Source organism: Bombyx mandarina, chromosome 20 (assembly GCF_030267445.1).
Source record: "Bombyx mandarina strain Sakado chromosome 20, ASM3026744v2".
In the NCBI taxonomy this organism is placed as follows: Eukaryota; Metazoa; Arthropoda; class Insecta; order Lepidoptera; family Bombycidae; genus Bombyx; species Bombyx mandarina.
Window position 1 is genome coordinate 10683633 of NC_143226.1, and position 24611 is coordinate 10708243.

Genomic DNA, 24611 nt, shown 5'->3' on the forward strand with positions numbered 1-24611 from the left:
CTACGGTCTAGTCAGACGACTGAAAGCTCTTCAAATCGGACTTTAATTTAAAGCTCTTTTTTATACAAATTCTTTTATTATTCTTTTACGAAACTCTAACGAAAAATAATGAAGTCGTAATACGCACAACAAGAAGACTTATAGCCCCATTAACAACGTAACCAAACAATTGGAAATAGCCTAAACCACTAATATTTACCGGTCCGTTCTCAATGACTCAGATAGTTAAAAATAGTTTTACAAATATTCGTTTCGCTTTTGGATTCAGGTATACTAGAGTAATGGCTCGATTCGAATGAGTTTTATTAAGTTAAAAATCTTATCGGTTCCGAAAAACGTAATAGACTTGAAGCGCTTTTGATAATCTTCTTATAATGGGCTTTTTAAGCTTTGATAACTCTGTATGAATAAAACTTTACGAGTTCTACTTCTGGAGCCTGGAATTCTGCTGAGTAAACTTTTATTTTCTTACTCAGTGTTTCTTGTTTTCACGAAATGTTTAGTTGGCAAAATATTGTTGCAATTTTGTAATCTAATTGTTTGTGTTATATTTTAGGTACTATTAGAAATCAGAAGTGAGAAATGAATAAAAAAACAATTGCCAGTGGCCTAACCTTATCTTACTAATTTTTAATTAAGTACAAATCACAAATCACGAATCACGAATCACGTATGAGTATGCCGAGTAGTCCGCGAACGTCCGTACCCAGCGCCGGTCAATGCTCAAGTCGCCGAGACGCTTTTTTTTTTATTTTGTTTTTTTCCTACCTAAGCTGGTATCCTTGAGAGGCTATTCCAGCGTAACCCTAACTAGTAGGTGAGCTCACGGGGCTCAAACCTGATGACGTTGCTAACACGAACCCTAGCAAGAGCCGTGCTTCGCAGAATCTACCACCGGATCGGAAACGCGACCCACTGAGAAGATCCGGCGAGAAACTCAGTGGGCTGTGTCTGAGAGTTAATTTACTCGTCGAGCCCTTCGTCGGGTTCGACGAGAACGGTGACCGGTGCTTGAAGTACCTAGAAGCACCGTTAGTGGATCAGGAGGATCCGAAATGACGTGTTTTGGGCGACGTCGACTACTTTCCATTCTCATTCCGATAGAGGCACCCGTCACGTGCGGACGTGCTCATCGACCACTCGATTGCCCGGCCTTTGTTCGCCCGGCCATTGTTCGCGCGGCCTGTGTTCGTGGTACATCTGCCGACCAAGTGTTTTTTCTGGAAGTTTTTAATTGTTTTGTTTCCTTTTGTTATTTCTGTGTTCGTGGTACATCTGCCGACAAACTGTCTTCCTGGAAGTGTTTAATTGTTTTGTTTCTTTTTGTTATCTCCGTTTTGTTGTGTTTTTTTTCTTTGTCCTGTAGTAATCGTGCCGCATCGCCACCTGTGTTCAATAGAACCGCTCAGGTCCGAGATATTGGGGCCTCGCCGCAAGGCGAGTGTTTTCTAAGACCCAGGGTAGCCCCACCTGGGCACGTAGCCATCATGGACGCTGTATTTGCGGAATTTCTCCGGCTTCGCTACCCAAAGCTCACTTCCGAGTTTCAGGCCTTCAAGGCCGATCACACCGCGAGCCCTCTCGTGGACTCCGCCGAGCTCGCTGCTCCTGCGTCGCCTGTACCTGCGTGCAAAGCTTCTGCATCGAGCACCGCAGCCTCCGTCGTGCCTGCCGTTCCCGCGTCGCCTATACTGGCGAGTAAAACTGCTGCGTCGTCCGCCGTGGTCACCGTTCCAGCAGCGCGATCATCCGCGGCCTCCGTCGCACCCTCCAAAACACCTACTCGTAGGTCACCTGCGCCCGCCTCCTCGTCCTCCGACTCTGACTCGGAGATGGAGGTCGACCTCGCCCCCGCCTCATCGACGGATGGATTCACCCTGGTGCAAAAGGGTAAGAAGCGTGCCGCGGAGTCTCGAGCTCCCGCGGCCGCTAAAATTAGCAAAGCCGCGAACGCGTCGCGCCCCCGCCCTCAGACTCCCGTTGCGCCTCCAGCCCGTGCCACTCCGTCGCCGCGTCCGGTGGCACAAAATAAAACCCAGACTCCTCCCCCGGTAATCCTTCAAGAGAAGGCAGCTTGGGAACGAGTTTCCCTGGCCCTTAAGGCCAAAAATATCAATTTCACGAATGCCCGTAACCTCGCGAACGGCATTCAAATTAAGGTTCGAACACCCGACGACCATAGGGCCCTCTCAAGTTACCTCCGTAAGGAGCGTATAAGTTTCCACACGTATACGCTCCAGGACGAGCGCGAACTCCGTGCCGTTATACGTGGCATCCCTAAAGAGTTGGATGCCGAGCTCGTTAAGGCCGACCTTCTCGAACAAGGCCTACCGGTTAACTCCGTACACCGCATGCATACAGGCCGCGGAAGGGAGCCATATAATATGGTTCTCGTCGCCCTCCAGCCTACCCCCGAGGGTAAGCAAATATTCAACATCCGAACGGTCTGTAGCCTTTCCGGAATCGCAGTCGAAACCCCACACAAGAAAGGCACACCTAGCCAGTGCCATAACTGCCAATTATACGGGCATTCTTCCCGTAACTGTCACGCGCGCCCCCGATGCGTCAAGTGCTTAGGCGATCACGCCACGGCCCTATGCACTCGCGATCAAAAAACCGCGACGGAACCGCCTAGCTGCGTCCTGTGTCGAACACAGGGTCACCCCGCAAATTACCGCGGATGCCCCCGAGCCCCTAAAATAAATCGACGCGTCGCCCGCCAAAACCGCCTCCGAGCTTCCGGCCCAGACATCAAAGCCTCGGCACCCTCTGTGTCGCAGGCTAAGCCAGCGTTCGTTTCGGCGCCGGTGCCCAGTGTCTCGGCCTGGGCGAAACCGCTGCCGTACACGAACACGGCTACAACTCCCTCCTCCGCGATTCGTCCCGCCCCCGCGACTCGTCCCTCTCCCGCGACTTGCCCTCCGACCGCGTCCGACAATCTCGCTTTAGCGATCGACTTCTTTCAGTCGATCAACTTTGAGCGCGTTAACGCTTTGGGCGACGCCATTCGCGCTGCCTCCACTGCACAACACTTTATCGCCGTTGTGCAAGAATACGCCGACGTATACGCGTCATTAAATACGTACGTCCTCCCCTCACTCCGCCGGTAATCAATGGCGTATATAAGTAGAATAAAGCCCCTATCCGTAACGATAGGATTTTTTAACGCTTACGGTCTCGCAAATCAACGTGATCAGGTTTCTGACTTTTTGCGTGACCATCAAATTGATATCTTTTTAGTGCAGGAGACCCTACTTAAGCCCGCGCGCCGTGACCCTAAAATCGCGAACTATAACATGGTCAGGAACGACAGGCTCTCTGCTCGTGGTGGTGGTACCGTCATTTACTATAGAAGAGCCCTGCATTGCGTCCCGCTCGATCCTCCCGCGCTCGCTAATATCGAAGCATCAGTGTGCCGAATCTCACTGACGGGACACGCGCCGATCGTTATCGCGTCCGTTTATCTTCCACCGGATAAGATCGTTCTAAGCAGTGATATCGAGGCGCTGCTCGGCATGGGGAGCTCTGTCATTCTGGCGGGCGACCTAAATTGTAAACACATCAGGTGGAACTCACACACTACAACCCCGAATGGCAGGCGGCTTGACGCGTTAGTCGATGATCTCGCCTTCGATATCGTCGCTCCGCTAACCCCGACTCACTACCCGCTAAATATCGCGCATCGCCCGGATATACTCGACATAGCGTTATTAAAAAACGTAACTCTGCGCTTACACTCGATCGAAGTAGTTTCAGAGTTAGATTCAGACCACCGTCCCGTCGTTATGAAGCTCGGTCGCGCTCCCGATTCCGTTCCCGTCACGAGGACTGTGGTGGATTGGCACACGCTGGGCATCAGCCTGGCTGAATCTGATCCACCATCGCTCCCGTTTAACCCAGACTCTACCCCGTCTCCTCAGGATACCGCTGAAGCCATAGACATCTTAACGTCACACATCACCTCGACATTAGATAGGTCATCGAAACAAGTTGTAGCGGAGGACTTCCTTCACCGCTTCAAATTGTCCGACGATATTAGGGAACTCCTTAGAGCTAAGAACGCCTCGATACGCGCCTACGACAGGTATCCTACCGCGGAAAATCGTATTCGAATGCGTGCCCTACAACGCGACGTAAAGTCTCGCATCGCCGAAGTCCGAGATGCCAGATGGTCTGATTTCTTAGAAAGACTCGCGCCCTCTCAAAGGTCTTACTACCGCTTAGCTCGTACTCTCAAATCGGATACGGTAGTAACTATGCCCCCCCTCGTAGGCCCCTCAGGCCGACTCGCGGCGTTCGATGATGATGAAAAAGCAGAGCTGCTGGCTGATACATTGCAAACCCAGTGCACGCCCAGCACTCAATCCGTGGACCCTGTTCATGTAGAATTTGTAGACAGTGAGGTAGAACGCAGAGTCTCCTTGCCACCCTCGGACGCGTTACCATCCGTCACCCCGATGGAAGTTAAAGACTTGATCAAAGACCTACGTCCTCGCAAGGCTCCCGGTTCCGACGGTATATCCAACCGCGTTATTAAACTTCTACCCATCCAACTCATCGTGATGTTGGCATCTATTTTCAATGCCGCTATGGCGAACTGTATCTTTCCCGCGGTGTGGAAAGAAGCGGACGTTATCGGCATACATAAACCCGGTAAACCAAAAAATCATCCGACGAGCTACCGCCCGATTAGCCTCCTCATGTCTCTAGGCAAACTGTATGAGCGTCTGCTCTACAAACGCCTCAGAGACTTCGTCTCATCCAAGGGCATTCTCATCGATGAACAATTCGGATTCCGTACAAATCACTCATGCGTTCAACAGGTGCACCGCCTCACGGAGCACATTCTTGTGGGGCTTAATCGACCAAAACCGTTATACACGGGAGCTCTCTTCTTCGACGTCGCAAAAGCGTTCGACAAAGTCTGGCATAACGGTTTGATTTTCAAACTATTCAACATGGGCGTGCCGGATAGTCTCGTGCTCATCATACGGGACTTCTTGTCGAACCGCTCTTTTCGATATCGAGTCGAGGGAACCCGCTCCTCCCCACGACCTCTCACAGCTGGAGTCCCGCAAGGCTCTGTCCTCTCACCCCTCCTATTTAGCTTATTCGTTAACGATATTCCCCGGTCGCCGCCGACCCATTTAGCTTTATTCGCCGACGACACGACTGTTTACTATTCCAGTAGAAACAAGTCCCTAATCGCGAAGAAGCTTCAGAGCGCAGCCCTAGCCCTAGGACAGTGGTTCCGAAAATGGCGCATAGACATCAACCCAGCGAAAAGTACTGCGGTGCTATTTCAGAGGGGAAGCTCCACACGGATTTCCTCCCGTATTAGGAGGAGGAATCTCACACCCCCGATTACTCTCTTTAGTCAATCCATACCCTGGGCCAGGAAGGTCAAGTACCTGGGCGTTACCCTGGATGCATCGATGACATTCCGCCCGCATATAAAATCAGTCCGTGACCGTGCCGCGTTTATTCTCGGTAGACTCTACCCCATGATCTGTAAGCGGAGTAAAATGTCCCTTCGGAACAAGGTGACACTTTACAAAACTTGCATAAGGCCCGTCATGACTTACGCGAGTGTGGTGTTCGCTCACGCGGCCCGCACACACATACACACCCTTCAATCTCTACAATCCCGCTTTTGCAGGTTAGCCGTCGGAGCTCCGTGGTTCGTGAGGAACGTTGACCTACACGACGACCTGGGCCTCGAATCTATCCAGAAATACATGAAGTCAGCGTCGGAACGGTACTTCGATAAGGCTATGCGTCATGATAATCGCCTTATCGTAGCCGCCGCTGACTACTCCCCGAATCCTGATCATGCAGGAGCCAGTCACCGTCGACGCCCTAGACACGTCCTTACGGATCCCTCAGATCCAATAACCTTTGCACTAGACGCCTTCAGCTCTAGGAGCAGGCTTAGGGACCTCGGTAACCGTACTCGTCGAACTCGACAAAGAGTTCGCCGTGCAACCTAACCCATGAATCAGCTCGCTGAGTTTCTCGCCGGATCTTCTCAGCGGGTCGCGATTCCGATCCGGTAGTAGATTCATTCGCGAAGCAGCTGCTCTTGAGCTGTTAGGTCTCCTTCGGAGGCGCTCGGGTAGCTGTTAGCAAATCCCACCCCTCCTGGCTGAGCCTTTGCTCGCCCACCTGTCCTGGTGAAACTGGAAAGGCCTCCGGGCCACCAGTAATCCTTCAATCATTAATAAAAAATACTTTCCATTCTGTCCGCAGGATCGGGAATGCGCCGAGCAGCGCCAAATACGGTGCTTTTATAGGTTTACTCGGTATAGTGCGTTTAGCTAGTGGGGGTACATCTAACATTTTAGCTAATGGGGGTACATCTAACACTGATTATCGCCAAACGTCCGTGCACTCCGAATGTAACGAGCAAAATGTGCGGAATTATCTAAGTACCCTCCTTATATAGGTTTGGCGAGTATTCGATGACGATGTTTCGGAGGCTCCTTACAGTACATTAAAGTGGCAATATAGGCAATACAATAAAGGATTTTCCTCGCTAAAAATATTATATTGTTTAAATGAACTCAATGGAATGTTTATCTTAAAAGCCCATTGTGAGGGCAACATGAAAGTACAGGGCCTCCTTTTAAAGCCCTCTCTCTGGCTGCTTCATTAATTCCAAATAAATTGGGAAAGCTTTTTAACCAAATTTCAATGAAAATAAAACAGGCTTCTTCTTTCAATTAGAGTCTAAGGTTTTTTAAATTTAAAAGTATGCGAATGTAGCAGAATTATAACTAATGTAGCTTTTATTGAACTCAAAGCTTAGGAAAGATTTGAAGGAAACTACGAGGAACATTAAAACATTTTTGTTACTAAATATGTGGAAAATATGGTTTTTACTGGTGGTAGGACATCTTGTGAGTCCGCACGGGTAGGTACCACCGCCCTGCCTATTTCTGCCGTGAAGCAGTAATGCGTTTCGGTTTGAAGGGCGGGGCAGCCGTTGTAACTATACTGAGACTTTAGAACTTATATCTCAAGGTGGGTGGCGGCATTTACGTTGTAGATGTCTATGGGCTCCAGTAACCACTTAACATCAGGTGGGCTGTGAGCTCGTCCACTCATCTAAGCAATAAAAATAAAAAAACGAATAAATCCCATCACCATCATCATCACATAGTATTATTATAATAAAATCAAACTCTTATTTCAATACCTTTAAATAGTCACGATCCGACTAACGATTGTATTGGACTTATGATCTTATTGGATCACCCCAGTTTCTTCGAGAAGCCTGCCTGCGTCCAGATGCTTTATGTGTTACTTTTTTTCTTTTTCTTTGATGGTGACGATCTCACATCCCACCTATTTACCGGAGCCCATAGACATCTACGACGTAAATGCGCCACCCACTTTGAGATATCAGTTCTAAGATCTCAGTATAGCTACAACGGCTACCCCGCCCTTCAAACCGAAACGCATTACTGCTTCACGGCAGAAATAGACAGGGTGGTGGTATCTACTCGCGCGGACTCACAAGAGTTCCTTTTTTTTGCCATGCGACTCAACTGGTGCTCTAATCCCGCAGCTTGGTACGATGTTTCCAGTGAAAAACTTACTTAACTTACATTCATGAATTATTTCAAACTTATATTCATGAATTATTTCACCGATGAAGGAATAAAGTGCTTTATTTAAAAAAAAAAATTTTTTTTTTTTTTTATTGCTTAGATATGTTGACGAGCTCACAACCCACCCGGTGTTAAGTGGTTACTGGAGCCCATAGATATCTACAACGTAAATGCGACACACGCCTTGAGATATCAGTTCTAAGATCTGAGTATAGCTACAACGGTTACTCCGCCCTTCAAACCGAAACGCATTACTGCTTCACGGCAGAAATAGACAGGGTGGTGGTATCTACGCGGACTCACAAGAGGTCCTTTTTTTTACCATCAGTAATTATAATTGTAAAAAAATAGAGTTTATTTGTGTCCGATCATATGTATGGCGGGTGTTTTGGTTCTGATATCACATCTCCAATTCTCATTACGATATTACACTCCAAATATTAGTCGTGCTAGATAAAGTAAACACAATAAGTTATACGCCGGTATGACGCTGCTAAAGATGATGTCGATAAGATTGTATCCGTGTGTGTGTACTTAGGGTCGTTTTTGCTTTGGTATTCTTTTTCTGCTAGAATTGTATCTGAAGTGTTTAAGTACATCATCCAAATTGTAGTCGGCTTGTTCTAGAAGATAAGACGCTCATTGCACTCGAATCAAGCGATGCGTCTGTGCTGGTATTCGAATCTTGCAGACAGGTACCATTTCTTGTAATGAAATATGTTTTTAACAAATAATCACGATAACTTTTAGTAATTTAACAAATTACTAGTGGTACCACTATAGGTAGCTACTACTACCCTTTTTTATTTTTGTTCAGGAGGAAATCACCGGACTTCCCCCCTCCTCTGGGGATAGAGGGCGGGGCATGTCAGAGTCGAACTGACTAAAACCTCCTGTCGCTCAACAACCCACGTTCGAACCTCGCATGAAACAGAACTCATGAAAAGGCAAAGGGGGAAAGTGAAGTGTTTAGCGCGGAGCACATCTCTCCCATCACTCTTCCACTCAGGACGCCGCACCGGTGGTCGTCGGCGCTACGACCGCCAGCCCTCTCGGTCGGCAGGCTATCCGGAGCCCGCCTAGATGGCACCGGTTAGATTGGGTAGCTACTACCTCCCTGCCTATTCTTGCCGTGAAGCAGTAATGCGTTTCGGCGTTGTAACTATTCAACTGAGACTAGAATTCATGTGTCAAGGTAGGAAGAAGAAGGATCGTCGTGCTCCCGTAAGCGAGGGCACGGAACTTCTCTGCCCGGGTAGACGCTCCCTGCCACACAGGGCAGGGGTGAAGTGAATCCAGAAGGGTAACCTCGGGGTTAGGATGTGCGGTGACACCCCTATCAGCAACAGATGATCGAACACCTCGTCCACATGCGACAGCAGGGTGATCGGATCAAGGTAGGTGGCGACATTTACGTTAGATATCCGTCTATGGGTTCCGGTAACCTTATAATACCAGTTGTTGTAATAGGGAGTCGAAGGAATTATTTAAGATGATTCCATCATCTCCTTTTTACTATCGCACCGCCCGCCACCGGAGTAGAGTTCATCCATACTACCTGGAGCCACTGCGGTCATCCACAGTGCATTTCCAGAGATCTTTTTTGCCACGTATCATCCGGCTTTGGAATGAGCTCCCCTCCACGGTGTTTCCCGAGCGCAACGAGGCTTGTGGAGAGTACTCAACGGTAGGCAGCGGCTTGGGTCTGCCCCTGGCATTGCTGAAGTCCATGGGCGACGGTAACCACTCACCATCAGGTGGGCCGTATGTTCGTCTGTCTAAAAGGGCTATAAAAAAAAGTTGAGATGTAAGTTCGTCCACCCACTGAAGCCATAAAAATCCTACTAATTAACCGATCTCAAAAAATGAGAAGGTTCTTAATTCGACTGCTCCCTTTATGTATAAAACTCTTGTAATATGATTTTAATGATTAATGGTTTTCTTCATTTGAAAGCTGACACTTCTCATGTGGTCCCATTTAAATTATAACAACATCTGACTTTAACTTTCTGAGTTATCCTTAACTATACACATTTAATTTACTTCTTTACTAAAATAATAATTTGCATGCACAATTTGTTCACTGTTCGCAAACGAGCATACAGTCCACCTGATGGTGAGTGGTTACCAGCCCTCATGAAGGTCAGTAAGCATCAGGGGCAAAGTTAAGTTGCTGCCTACCTAACATACGTAATTGTAATTTGTATCTTAATTACGTATTGGCAAAGTTTAAATTATATATGTACATATAATTACTGGTGGTAGGACCTCTTGTGAGTCCGCGCGGGTAGGTACCACCGCCCCGCCTATTTCTGCCGTGAAGCAGTAATGCGTTTCGGTTTGAAGGGTGGGGCAGCCGTTGTAACTATACTGAGACCTTACAACTTATATCTCAAGGTGGGTGGCGCATTTACGTTGTAGATGTCTATGGGCTCCAATAACCACTTAACAACAGGTGGGCTGTGAGCTCGTCCACCCATCTAAGCAATAAAAAAAAATATATATATATTATTATATTCACATCAAAATAAAGTTTAGCCTAGTAAAACTATGGCACAAACTAAGTTGCTCTTATAAAAAGAAACAACATTTAAAGCTATTGCTTCACCAGTTTTGTATGTTTTTTATATTTCAATATTACAAAAATCTATACTATTATTATAGAGCTGAAGAGTTTGTTTGTTTGAACGCGCTAATCTCAGGAACTACTGGTCTAATTAGAAAAAATCTTTCAATGTTAAATAGCCCATTTATTGAGGAAGGCTATAGGCTATATTATAACATCACAATACAAGTGGAGGACCAATAAAGGATGTTTCAAAATAGGGGTTTAAATAGCTCCGTAACATTCTATAATTCAAAAATATTTTCACTCTCTACGTAAATGAAGTGAGGTGGTTAAAATTTAGCGTTATGCCAAAATGTTCCACGCGGACGGAGTCGCAGGCTAAAGCTAGTGTTTTAATCTTATACCTTTAAACGAGCAATTCTTGTATATATATAATCTGAATCTCGGAAACGGCTCCAACGATTTTCATAAAATTTAGTATACAGGGGATTCCGGGGGCGATAAATCGATCTAGCTACGATTTATTTTCAGAAAATGTTGTTTTGTTCGTGTTTTCAATAATCAACTCTTCCCGACATCTATTGGCGAATAATAATACTATTTTTCTTAATTGAGGGCAACTAACCAAGATGGCGTTTCAATGTTTCAATACTCAAATTACCATTTATGTCACCTTTATAACTAAATTCTTTTAAGATTTATGTCATAAATCATATTATTGAGGTTACATACAAAATAATATGTTTCTTTTTCTTTGCTTTGTTGATAAAATTACGAACCGTTTATATAAAGGGACGGTCCACCATATTTTATTTTACGTTGATGAAATTGGCAGCTTGACATACGACAGTTCCCCAACCTTGGATTGGGGTATCGATATCATGATTGATATCGTACCTGTATGGGCTTGAGTTTGTCGTGGAGCTTTCGAAGTATTGTTTACACGGTTATTCCTGAAAGTTTTATGTTATTATTTTCAATTATCGCTAAATTCCGGCTTATTTATTGCTATGACCGCGAAACGTATGCTTAATTGTTGAAATCATTTTTCGTTAACAATTACTATTTTTTATTTAAAACAAAAGAAAATACACTATTTTCTCATTGTAGCGATACAAATAAAATAAATCTAACAAAAAGGCTGAATCGCTCGAATTTTTACTGGTGGTAGGACCTCTTGTGAGTCCGCGCGGGTAGATACCACCGCCCTGCCTATTTCTACCTTGAAGTACTAATGCGTTTCGGCTTGGAGGGTGGAGCAGTTGCTGTAACTATACTGAGACCTTAGAACTATATCTCAATGTGACTGGCGCATTTACGTTGTAGATGTGTATGGACTCCAGTAACCAACACCAGGTAGGCTGTGTGCTCGTCCACCCATCTAAGCAATAAAAAAAAAGAAAACCATCCATCACAAACAAAACACATCTCAATGGGATGATACTAAACTATTCTATTAATATCTTAATGGAATATTAATACAAAAAGCGTGACGAACAAAATAAATTAAACGAATCACTTTTTAAATAAAAACGCATAGAACGAAATCAAACTTCATATCGTCTCGAGCCGTAAAGCTTAATAAAGCTTAATCGTCGCTGGCAGCTTTCACCAAGGAAAACACTTTTAAAGCACCGAGTAAAATAATTAGGAATGAAACGTTTATAGCCTAGCAATTTATGTTCTTTGATAAAACACAAACACTTTGTTATCGATAAATGAGCATATAACATACTAGCTTTTGCCCGCGACTTCGTCCGCGTGGAATAGTTACTTTGGCATAACGGTAAATTTTACCCGCCCCTTCATTTACATAGAAAGTGAACATATTTTTTAATAATAGTAGTAGTCAATAGTTCCTGAGATTAGCGCGTTCAAACAAACAAACAAATATAATAATATAGTTTATATAGCCTTCCTCATTAAATGGGCTATCTAACACTGAAAGTTTTTTTCAAATCGGACCAGTAGTTCCCGAGATTAGTGCGTTCAAACAAACAAACTCTTCAGCTTTATAATATTAGTATAGATATTTGATAAAAGACAAACACTTTTTTATCGATAAATGAGCATATATGAGCATCAAGTAATTTATATTTTTGGATGAGGAATTCATATGATTTTTTGCTTAGTTGTGTGAACTAGCTCACATACCAGTCTGAAGTGGCTACCGGAGCCCATAGACATCAACAAAGAAAATGCCCACCCTGAGTAATCAGTTCTAAGGTCTCATTTTTAACAGTACACATTTACAGTATGTAATTTGAAGTATAATCTGACGAAGCATGTTGCGAATAATAATATGTTTAAAAAAAGTGTTATTTCATTATTGCGAAAAATAAAGATTTGTTAACATTTGAAGTACCATTATAATTTTTGTTCAGAAAACAGTTTTGACGTGACAACGTCTTATAATTCGATGGAGCCGGCTGCACGCACGAAAAAAACATAACTCATGCGGCGTTACCTCGCTCTGAGGTGTTCCATTTAAGGCTTGAGCGAGAGCGCGCAACGAGCGACAAAGAGGCACAATCGGCCTCGTTCGGCAGCGTTCGACATCTGTCTCTCTCCTACTTGAGTGAGCGATGCATCCGCGTGGACAGCTGCTATACAATAATACATTTACATGTTTTCGTCAAGTATGAAGTTCAGTGAAAAGTGAATGTGGTGTCAATTGTCCAAACAAAATATCTATCAAAGAAATAAAATTAAAATTTATTTTGAAAAATGAAACCATTCCATCAGTATTTTCTTATGACGTTGTCACGTTGAACTATCGTCAGTAAGCCGACTTTACAGACAACCGATTTTTTTTTCGGGCGTTAATATTTTCCTTTTATCACTCACGTTGCTAGATCTGAAAACGTTGTCGACGCAATTTTTCTAACACAATATACATATTTTATGTACTTGATTCACATTCTGGAATCAATTCCGCGATGAAGGAATAGGACGGTGCAATAAAATTCGCTAAAACAAATTGTGTAATTGCTAAACAAGTCTGTAATTTACATGGTAATATCTATGGATTACGGTAAACACTTAACACCAGATCGGTCGCGACTTTGTTGACCAGTTTAAGCAATTGCGCGACCCACAGCTACGAAGTATGTAGTTCTAATTAATAATAACGTAAGCCGAAGTTATATTAGCTAATATATATGTATAGTAGTGTTACGCCGATAAGAGTAACGCAATCTATCGCCGAACAATCGAACGAATATCGAAGGATCTAATAGCATCTAAAGCCCTCAATAAGTACAACGCCATCTACCGTCAGATAGCGGAAACACGTCGAAGGTACTCGACTCGTGAGGAATGTTCTCGACGATTCTAGGGATGTCGTATCGACTATAAAAGCGTTGCAGAAATGGCACGAAGCAATCAGTAATCGGAGCTACTCGAAGTGAAGTGAACGGATTACCTGAAGCGAAGCGGAAGAAGCGAATTGAGAATTTTAAAGTGTTCTGTGTGTGTTCTAAGTGCTAATACAGTGTTAACTTATACTTCGGTAGAATATTTATTTATCCCGAACCTCAGCGCGTAACAGTAGGCAGCGACATGGCTGTGTCCCTGGCATAGCTGATGTCCATGAGCAACAGTAGCCACTTACTATCAGGTAGGTCGTATGCTCGTCTGCCTACAAACGTAAGAAAAAAAGCTATGTAAGCACGTGTTCGATCTATATATAACAGACGCGTAATACTGTTCTTGTATTGTTTAAAATACTCCACCGCGATTTTATTTTTAACTCAACATTATTTATCATTTATTGCATTAAATACGATTTTCGTAACAAACGTTCGTTTTATTTTGAACTATTTGCGTAATTCTTTGCGGGACACTAGTGTTGAGCGTCTATCGATATCGATAAAGTATTTTTCAATATTAGAATTTTCTTTAAGTAACGTTAGCACATCGTCTACCAATATCATCTAGAAGATACGGGTGTGCAAAATGTAGTGTAGATCCTACATCTACTATAATTTTCCCTTCGCTATTTTTGGCCCAATATTCTGAATTCTGATCTAACTGCTGACACTTTTCAAAATTGAAAGTATTCTTAATGACCTACTACTACACCAGTACTCTACATCACACTTGATTATCTAGTAGATATTGACTTAGGCATTATAAACATGCTAGTAGCTCTTTTACTTAAAATTAAATAAATAAGTAAATGTACACCCAACGAACTATAAAAAAAAAGCAAGGATCAACTCCTCGCCTCAAGTAAAGAAATTGTTTAAATTTAAATGCATTTGTTTCTGAGGCGTATCACAAATACCCGCGTAACTATTTCCAGGGCCCTGAAACTGCGATACTTTAAGACAATTTTTTTTTGTATGGAAACTAGCGACATCTTGTAGCGGATGCCCCTAAACTTATATGTTGTTAAAGTTAAGGCATTTAATTATTGTGTAACTAAACACAGAAATTAAAAAAACAAATTAATCATACAAGTCTGTATTTGTTATAAACAAATTGATTAAATTTTATCAATTAGTGGTTTCTGAAAATTTACAGCATCCCTCATTAAAAATAAAATATAGGATAGGTAATTTATTACTGACATTAACATGAGCAATGAGAAACTAATCGAAGCGAAGCCATGTAGTGGCCCACGCCCGTAAACATTTTTGTTGAGTGCTTGAATTGCTTATCTATAACTAATTTATGTGTATTATCAATGAGTATTTCTAATATTTAGAAATATTTCTAGAAATATTTCTGCAGGGAGGCAGTCAAGCAGTCCGATTTCAAGGATGAGACAACTGGTTAAATCGTTGCCTTAGTATTTCCTGGTGCTATAGTAAGCTTGCACAGGTAGATACCATCTTGCTGCCTATTTCTGTTACAGCAGTCGTGGTTTCCGAAGAGTAGAGTAAGTAATACCCCCCAATTGAGGATTCCTTGTGTTATGGTACTAGAGATTGGCATACCTATAAGCGTTTAAATATACATATATATATATATATAGATAATAAGCATTCAGACAAAGAGCAAACAAACCTGTCCGTCACATGAATGTTTGTCCCATGCGGAAATCAAACCCACGACCCTAGGCGCAACAGTCAGGGCCGCTAACTACTCCACTACCGAGTTAGTCGACGAGTAGACTTAAAGCAATGCAGCAAAGAATTTGTCGTCATCTTTCCAAACAGATGGTGTCTTAATTACTGGTGGTAGGACCTGTTGTGAGTCCGCGCGGGTAGGTACCACCACTTAAAGCAAGTGAAGCAGTAATGCGTTTCGGTTTGAAGGGTGGGACAGCCGTTGTAACTATACTTGAGACCTTTGAACTTATATCTCAAGGTGGGTGGCGGCATTTACGCTGTAGATGTATATGGGCTCCGGTAAACAGTTAACATCAGGTGAGCCACCCACCTAAGCAATAAAAAAAACCATAATAAACAAAACATCGATAAATCTTCATTAGTAACAACGCTCCTCACTAGTAGTCATAAGTTGCATTCGATAATAACTCAATCATTCGATTTTGCAGAAGCATCGACGTTAGAATAATGTACCTTAATATTTTTATTAGGAGATCTTCGAATAGTTTCGTTGTAACTCACTATTATTTCAAGGCTTCGTGGACGCGTGGTGCGAACTGTGTGTGATTTCATCCGCGCAAATAGAAGCTCATCTTACATTCTTCACTTATAGGGGCCGATCATTTATTGTATTAGTTCCTTTATATTTAATTTCAATTTTATATTAGTAGTTGACAATTTTAATTTTAATAATTTTAATTCAATTTCATTTGATTTGATTGTTATTTATTTTTAATTTTAATAATCCTTTTTTTTTATTGCATAGATGGTTGGACGAGCTCACAGCCCACCTGGTGTTAAGTGGTTACTGGAGCCCATAGTCATCTACAACGTAAATGCGCCATCCACCTTGAGATATAAGTTCTAAGATCTCAGTATAGTAGTTACAACGGCTGCCCTACCCTTCAAGCCGAAACGCATTACTATTGCTTCACGGCAGAAATAGTCCCACGTGGACTCACAAGAGGAGGTCCTACCAAGAGTAAAAAATTCTGATAAATTGTAATTTTAATTTTATTGTATCTTTATTTAAATATTATGTAATTGTATGTGAAATTTTATGGGCTTAAGTTACCTGAAATAAACGCATTTCATTTCATTTTATTACCGCCACGGTTTCTTTGCTCTACACCTCCAATTAACTCAGCTCTATCGACTCTATCGACCATGACACCCGCAACAATTGTGTATTACAGTTTTACGGGTGGGTTTATATGTTTATAACAATTGGATTGTCGTTTGAAGATTGGAAGACATTCGCGTGTCCTCTATAGCCGGTAATATAAAATAGTAAGCATTAGGAAGGACGCAAGTAATTCTTTTAGAATTTAGTATTTTAATTAACAGTTTCGACTTGCAGTTACTTAAAATTTTACTGGTGGTAGGACCTCTTGTGAGTCCGCACGGGTAGGTACCACCGCCCCGCCTATTTCTGCCGTGAAGCAGTAATGCGTTTCGGTTTGAAGGGTAGGGCAGCCGTTGTGACTATACTGAGAACTTAGAACTGTATCTCAAGGTGTGTGGCGCATTTACGTTGTAGATGTCTATGGGCTCCAGTAACCACTTAACACCAGGTGGGCTGTGAGATCGTCCACACATCTAAGCAATAAAAAAAAAAAAAAGCGTGAATGAATTTTCGTAAATAGGCGTTCGTGCGATGATAGAATTTCATTCATTATCAACTGACATATTGTCCATTTATTTCGTGTATTAAATTTTTACTTTTGTTATATTATCAACAACAAACAACAGAGGAGAAAATGGTACAACTAAATGTTTGTATTTGTTTGTAATGTGTTAAAATGATTTTCAATCAATTTCCAAAACACAATTACTCCCGATTCATTAATGTATATACATGTAAAGAAAGTTATTCCTTTCTTTAATTTGAATTATGTCACGCATGCGCTGTCGACATGTTGTAAAGTCGAAAAGCCTTCACAGATAAACAATATGTCATTGTGTAAAATTTTATAAAAATGATTTCTATTTAGATAGTTACAAGATTATAAAATAAACTTTAAATGTCGTTTCTTTGTTCTTTTAGAGCAACACATTGAAGTTTTATTTTAATAAAACAACATTACCTAATAATCTTATATACATGTATAAGCTTTTTAATAAAATCAATTTTAAATTATGTGATGCTATTAATTATGTTCATGTTGAGAACTCTGGATCCAAATCAGCCTTTAGGTTAAGGCAGTTTTGACGTTAATTTTGAGTTTTTGTCATATTATTATTATTTTTCTTTCTTCTTCTTCTTTCTTTATAATTGTCATATTATAAAGTCGTCGTGGCTGAAAGGATAAGACGTCCGGTGCATTCGTATGTAGCGATGCACCGGTGTACGAATCCCGCAGGCGGGTACCAATTTTTCTAATGAAATATGTACTCAACAAATGTTCACGATTGACTTCCACGGTGAAGGAATAACATCGTGTAATAAAAATCAAACCCGCAAAATTATAATTTGCGTAATGACTGGTGGTAGGACCTCTTGTGAGTCCGCGCGGATAGGTACCACCGCCCTGCTTATTTCTGCCGTGAAGCAGTAATGCGTTTCGGTTTGAAGGGTGGGGTAGCCGTTGTAACTATACTGAGATTTTAGAACTTGTCTCTCAAGGTGGGTGGCGCGTCTACGTTGTAGATGTCTATGGGCTCCAGTAACCACTTAACATCAGGTGGGCTGTGAGCTCGTCCACCCATCTACGCAATAAAAAATAAATAAAAAAAAAAAGTTTGATTTTTTGTTTTAATATTATTATTATTATTGTTTTTGTTTTATTCCGAGATTGTATTTGTTTTTATTTAATTCTGGTATACTCTATGAATTGTTAATGAATTTAATATGGACGCAAAATCTGAAGTAAATGAAATAAATAAAAAAAATATATATATCACACCCCTATCAAATCTGAACACCTGTCTATTGTAGAGTGCAGTAGGTAACCCTACGCGCCGTCCCCTAAGCTAATTCAACCTTTGTTTCGACACCAATAGATGGCGCTGCCGCACTTTCTGCATCGCGCTATCGTTTAATCTCAAGCCTTAGTATATGAATTACGTTCACTCGTTAACAAGCATAACATCTTTTATATGTATATATTACATGTCTGTCGACTAATTTAACTATTGGTTATCTATTTTTGAAAAAGGCCGCGTTGAATGTATAGGATATGCAGCCTTTGTAAATTGTAATAAACAATAGAGATGTGAATCGATTACGATTTCTGACTCCGGTTTATTGCCGATTTGTTTCTCAAAAAACCGTTTTTTTTTAAGGTATTCATAGGTTTTTTCCGTAAAGGCTAAATAATCATTAAATAAAACAAACTTACGTGCAAACGAAGAATTTTCTTCATAAAATTAATAGAGTGAGCATATTTTATATAGGCTTAATGATCATATTTATACTATACTAAAATAAAAAGCTTTTTATTTTTGATTTCATACTATTGTATTTTTTCAAAGTAGGTTTTTCTTATATTTTACATGGTAATTTTATTGTAGTTTTTAAATGTAATGCACGGCAATTTGAGTCTGTAACACGGTATTTTTTATCTAGCAGCACGGTAGTTTGTATATTTGATCTGGTAGCACTGACTGTGAACGTAACGCGTACTTAAAAACCGATATTCTTAAATAAAAACCGGTGTTTATCGGTATCTATAAAAACCGGTTTTCCTCCGGTTTTCTTCGAACCGGTTTACATCCTTAATAAACATAACAACTTTTTTATGTTTTAGAATTTATTGGTGGCCCGGAGGCCCTTCCAGTTTCACCAGGACAGGTGGGCAAGCAAAAGCTCAGCCAGAAGGGGAACATAACAACTATTTCATTTTAAAAGTTTAATAAGTTGAACCAAAAAATAATAATGAAGTTTAGAAAATCGTTTTATTAGACAGCATAGAAAGTGGCCAAGGAATTCCTCAGAGGATGAGCAATAGCGTTCTCCGACTATTAAAGCAGTACCTTGCGATAACCAACCCCCATGCCAAACGCGTTGATTATAATAACGCCCACCCTCCCAAACATGACTAATAGATATTCCGGGTCTGGCTAATAAAAGCGTCATAAAAAACAGTCAAAAGAGTATCTCTATTATATGTTCAAAAGTTATTCAGTTGAGAAATGTTTAGAAAGTTGGAAATTTTGCTCCTTTTCAAAGTATAGAAGAACAGGAAAATCAAAAATAGAGTCTCGAAATACACGACAAACGTATAGCTTTTTGTCCGTTAATTGTGCCCGAGTTTTGGTTAATAACTCGCCCGCTACACTCTTAGAGTTTACGCATATGCAAAACTTCTTGATATTAATATGTGTACTAATTTAAAAAAAAATATTGAGGTGTGAAATACTTGTTGGTTTAAGCACAATTCCGCTTAATACGCGTCATTTTGTAATTAAAAGTGGGTTTTATTTGGTACTAGCTTTTGCCCGCGACATCGTCCGTGTGGAATAGTTCACAAATAATGCTTTATTCTAGAACAAATTTGGTTAGCATAAAAAACGTTATAGTGAGCCAACCTTAACATATAGACATATGCTGTCGCGGACTTTTTTTTTAGATTTGTTAAAGGGGAACAATTCTGTAATACATTATTTTAGCGAAACTTTAACCGTTTCTGCAGCGCACGCAGCGGAAGCTCTCAAAAGGGGAAAAACCCCGATTTTGAAACATTCTTTATTGGTGCTCCGTTTGTATTGGTCTTAGCGTGATGTTATATAGCCTATAGCTTTCCTCGATAAATGGGCTATCCAACACTGAAAGATTTTTTCCAGTAGTTCCTGAGATTAGCGCGTTCAAAGAAACGAACTATTCAGCTTTATAATATTAGTATAGATTAGCTTCAATAGTTCGATGTTTTAATTATAATTGAAAATCAATTAAGCTTACTCCATTGAAAATAGCTGAAGATTTTTTTTTTATATTTGACTATCCTAAGATAGTTTTACCAAGTTTTATAGTTTAAATGGCTATCCTGTAAAGTCGCAAAAATTTCACGTAAAAAAAAATAAAAAAATTGCTTAGATGGGTGGACAAGCTTACAGCCCACCTGGTCTTAAGTCGTTACCGAAGCCCAACGTAAAAGTTACAACGTAAAAGTGCCACCCACCTTGAGATATAAATTCTAAGGTCTCAGTTTATTTACAACGGCTGCCCCACCCTTCAAACCAAAACGCATTACTGCTTCACGGCAGAAATAGGCGGGGTGGTGGTACCTACCGGAGCGGACTCACAAGAGGTCTTACTACCAGTAAAACAGCCTTTTATCCCTCTATTTGGTTTTTTTTTTAAACTCAATGCTATTCTTTAATGCTCTCTATTATTTGTAACGATTCGTATTAGCTCACAACATGCTCTACCACTCTCTACTCTTTTTTTCTGATTTGATTTTTAAATAAAGCACTTTATTTCTTCATCGGTGAAATAATTCATGAATATAAGTTAAATAAGTTTTTCATTAGAAATGTCGCACCAAGCTGCGGGATTTAAACACCAGATGAGTCGCATGGCTCGATACGAAAGCACCGGGCGTCTTATCTTTTAACCCAAAAGGACTTCAAAGCCATTAAGCTCAACTATAAGACAGCCAAAATCTCCTATTACTTTTACTATTGTTACGTAATTCCATAAAACTTAATGCGACACGTAGGGCCCTTACAACATACTCTAAAAAGCGTTTTACGATTACCACAAGACCGTGTGACTCTTAATCCAAAATAGTAAACAATGAAAAGGCTACCTCACGTCAGAGTACATGAATAGTGTTGCGACACCAACAAAAGCCCTCTAAGTAGAAACCCCTATACAATTTGAAGAACCATTTTTTTTTCGTACCTATTCTAGTAATCTTTGAAAATCTTTGAAAATCTTTTGGATTGAGAAGATCACTAACAAAGAGCTGTGGAGGATCACTAAGCAGACACCAATGGAGAAAGAGATCCTTACGCGGAAGTGGCATTGGATTGTTCACACTTTGAGAAAGCCCGATACCCACCTATCAAAGAGAGCACTGACCTGGAAAGTGTCTGGCAAAAGGAAGAGAGGCCGCCCCAGAACAACTTGGCGTCGCTCGGTGGAGCAGGAGCTAGGGGTCTTGGGCAGGACGTAGGAGGAGCTAGAACAGACTGCCCAAGACCGATATAAATGGAAAAATTTGATTCGAGCCCTACACCCTAGCAGAGGGTAATAGGAAAGAATGATGACTCTAGTAATCTCGAAGGGTTAATCTAGGTTCACCGGGCCAGTAGGTGAGCTCACGGGGCTCAACCGGGAGTGTTGCTAACACTGGCACTAGCAAGAGCAGTGCTTCACAGAATCTACCATCGGATCGGAAACGCGACCCGCTGAGAAGATCCGGCGAGAAACTCAGTGGGATGTGTCTGTGGGTTAGTACTCTTCTTCTAAAGCCTTCCACACCTTGCTCTTATCCTTTATTATCCTTTTATCATGCTGCACAGGGATTTGGACTGGTACGACCGATTGCCTGCCTGACTTGTACCCTTCTTGAGTTATATGGGATGATATATTGAGGGAAAATATACATTGGAGAGACCACCGTCATGGTTCGCCATTTCATACGAAACACCGCAATATCTTCTCTTTATATTTGAAATTAACGAAAAATTATCATTGACTTTTAAAATTACACATTTAATATGTTTTTTGTCATTCCAAAATTAATTCTTTGCCCAGACATCCAACAAACTTTTAGGGGTTGAATAAACACAAATAAATATACTTTTTTTTTTACTACTAATACAAAACGATAGTAATAAAACTACACATTTTGCGTTATCACTATACAGCTGAGAGATAGACCTCAAGTTCCAAAAGATCGGTGCCGCTATTCACGTCCTGATATCTCACGGGCTCCGGTAACCGCTTAACGTTTGACGGGCCGTCACTCGTTTGTGCAATAAAAAAATCGAATTGTCAACACAGCTATTTCTGATCCGAACTAGTAGTTTTTACTGGTGGTAGGACCTCTTGTGAGTCCGCACGGGTAGGTGCCACAACCCTGGCTATTTCTGCCGTGAAGCAGTAATGCGTTTCGGTTTGAAGGGTGGGGTCGCCATTATACTATTATTATTATTATTATTTTTTATTGCTTAGATGTGTGGACGAGCTCACAGTCCACCTGGTGTTAAGTGGTTACTGGAGCCCATAGACATCCACAACGTAAATGCGCCACCCACCTTGAGATACAAGTTCTAAGGTCTCAATTATAGTTATTAAAACTGATATCTCAAGGTAGGTGGCGGCATTTACGTCGTAAATGTCGATGGGCTCCGGTAAACACTTATCATCAAGTGGACCGTGAGCTCGTCCACTAAGCAACGCACTGTCTAAGCAATAAAATAAAATAAAAGTCCCGTTCGTATTCTATACAAGAGATTTAAAGGAAACAGTAATAGAAACCTATCCTTCAAATTTCGTTACAAGCTTAAGCTAATACGTAATTCTCTTTTTGTCTACTTAATAAAAAATGGTTCACGGTATATTGCCGATGCATGCCATTTAGAGAAACCACAATTGCTCCAATCATTTTGTCATACATTTTGACGCTGAAAAGCTTCCAAGACAGGAAGCAAGAGCTTTAGATATCTTACTGAGCTAATAGTACAAAAAACGGTCACCCCAAAACCCGAGCTACTGATGGCTTTAGTCGTAAATATTATTTTAAATAGAATTTATCACTGTACTTATAATACTAGCTCGTAAATTAATTTGATTAGTTTGTAATATATATGCATATTCCATTTTCGTTATAATAACTTATTAAAATAGTTTAGAAATATTTTTTTTATTGCTTTTCATGTGTGGACGAGCTCACGGCCCTCCTGATGTTAAGTGGTTACCGGATCCCATAGACATCTACAACATAAATGCCGCCACCCACCTTGAGATATGAGTTCTGAGGTCTCAGTATAGTTACAACGGCTGGCCCGCCCTTCAAACCGAAACGCGTTACTGCTTCACGGCAGAAATAGGCGGGGCGGTGGTACCTACCCGCGCGGACTCACAAGAGTTCCTACCACCAGTAAAATCTCTGATACGTACAAACCGATGTACAATTAAGGCCCTTTGAAAACTTACCTTATGTGTAACTTGAAAAACTCACACACACATTAACCAATGCTCTGAGTTGGAGAATTTCACACGAGAACAAAAGAATATCGACATTAATAGTAAATAATAATAAAGTTTATTTTTGTATAAGTTTAGCAATTCGATTTTTTACGAGAGCGCTTTTGTCTGAGCTCCGTTGCTGTGTACGCTGGTCGCGACGGCACCGGGACGACTGAAGAAACCCGAATGACGAGTGTAGACGTTGTAGACTAATGTAGACCGATTGACACTGTAGACGTAGACATTGGACGTAGACACTGTCACGCTCTTGAAGTTCACTCGAAATCGTCTGTATCGCCGCGAATCAGAAACGGATTTCTGCTTTTTTTTTTGTTTTTACCCCGAAAGATTTACTACTAGAAACTAGCCGCACTTGTCCGCTTCGCTGGGCATATAAAAATTAACTTTACTAGAGGTCCCGCAGTAGTCGAAATTCGACTATAATGATTGTATTTTATACTTCTATAATCACAAATTTCGCCAAGACTACACTATAAAAAACATAAAAAAACATCAAACTAACAATATTTAATCTATTCTCAATTTGACCACAGACGTCAAGAACTGTCAAACTTTTTTGACAATAAATAGTTTGCGTGCGTGTGTGCGTCATATACATGGTATGTAGTGTGTGTAAGGTTTCAATGCATTATTTTAAAAAATTATTAGCATTGTGCACTTCTTCTCTATATTCTCTATATGTGTGGGAAATTTCATACTCCTCCGTCCGCGCAATTTTCGTAAAAAGAGATACAAAGTTTTTGCTTTCACGTATTAATTAACTTTATTATTTATTGTCATTATTATTAGGGAGTCCAACACTCATATAAATATTAGCCTATCCATTAAGTACATGTATTTTCTACATGGATACCAAGTTTCAAGTCAATCGGATGCATGGTTCAGTAGTTATAACAGAACATCCGAAAATACCACTGTAGATTTATATATTAGTTTAGATAAATTTGTTTGCGATGATGACATTAGAAGCTCAACGAAACATATTGGATTTGAAATAATTTTGACAGAATGTTATTTTTAAAAGCGGTTTTATTAGCTCGTTGTGTGTTTTTTGAACGTGATTTTCAGCTCATACTAACTAATTTTAGTTTGAAACTTTGGCAAGGACCAATGGCGATACAATTATGTTTTTTTTTATTGCTTAGATGGGTGGACGAGCACACAGCCCACCTGGTGTTAAGTGGTTACTGGAGCCTATAGACATCTACAAC

At 41.1% G+C, this 24611-nt stretch overlaps 1 protein-coding gene across 1 annotated transcript in view; it reads right to left on the bottom strand.

The window, feature by feature from the left end:
- Nucleotides 1-23553, bottom strand: part of NGR-A16 (neuropeptide receptor A16) — an 82418-nt gene extending 58865 nt beyond the window's left edge. The window contains exon 1 of the mRNA XM_028173647.2: nucleotides 23347-23553. The gene's annotated coding sequence lies outside the window, so the exon portion shown is untranslated. The remainder of the gene's footprint in view (nucleotides 1-23346) is intronic.
- Between the last annotated feature and the right edge of the window lie 1058 nt (nucleotides 23554-24611).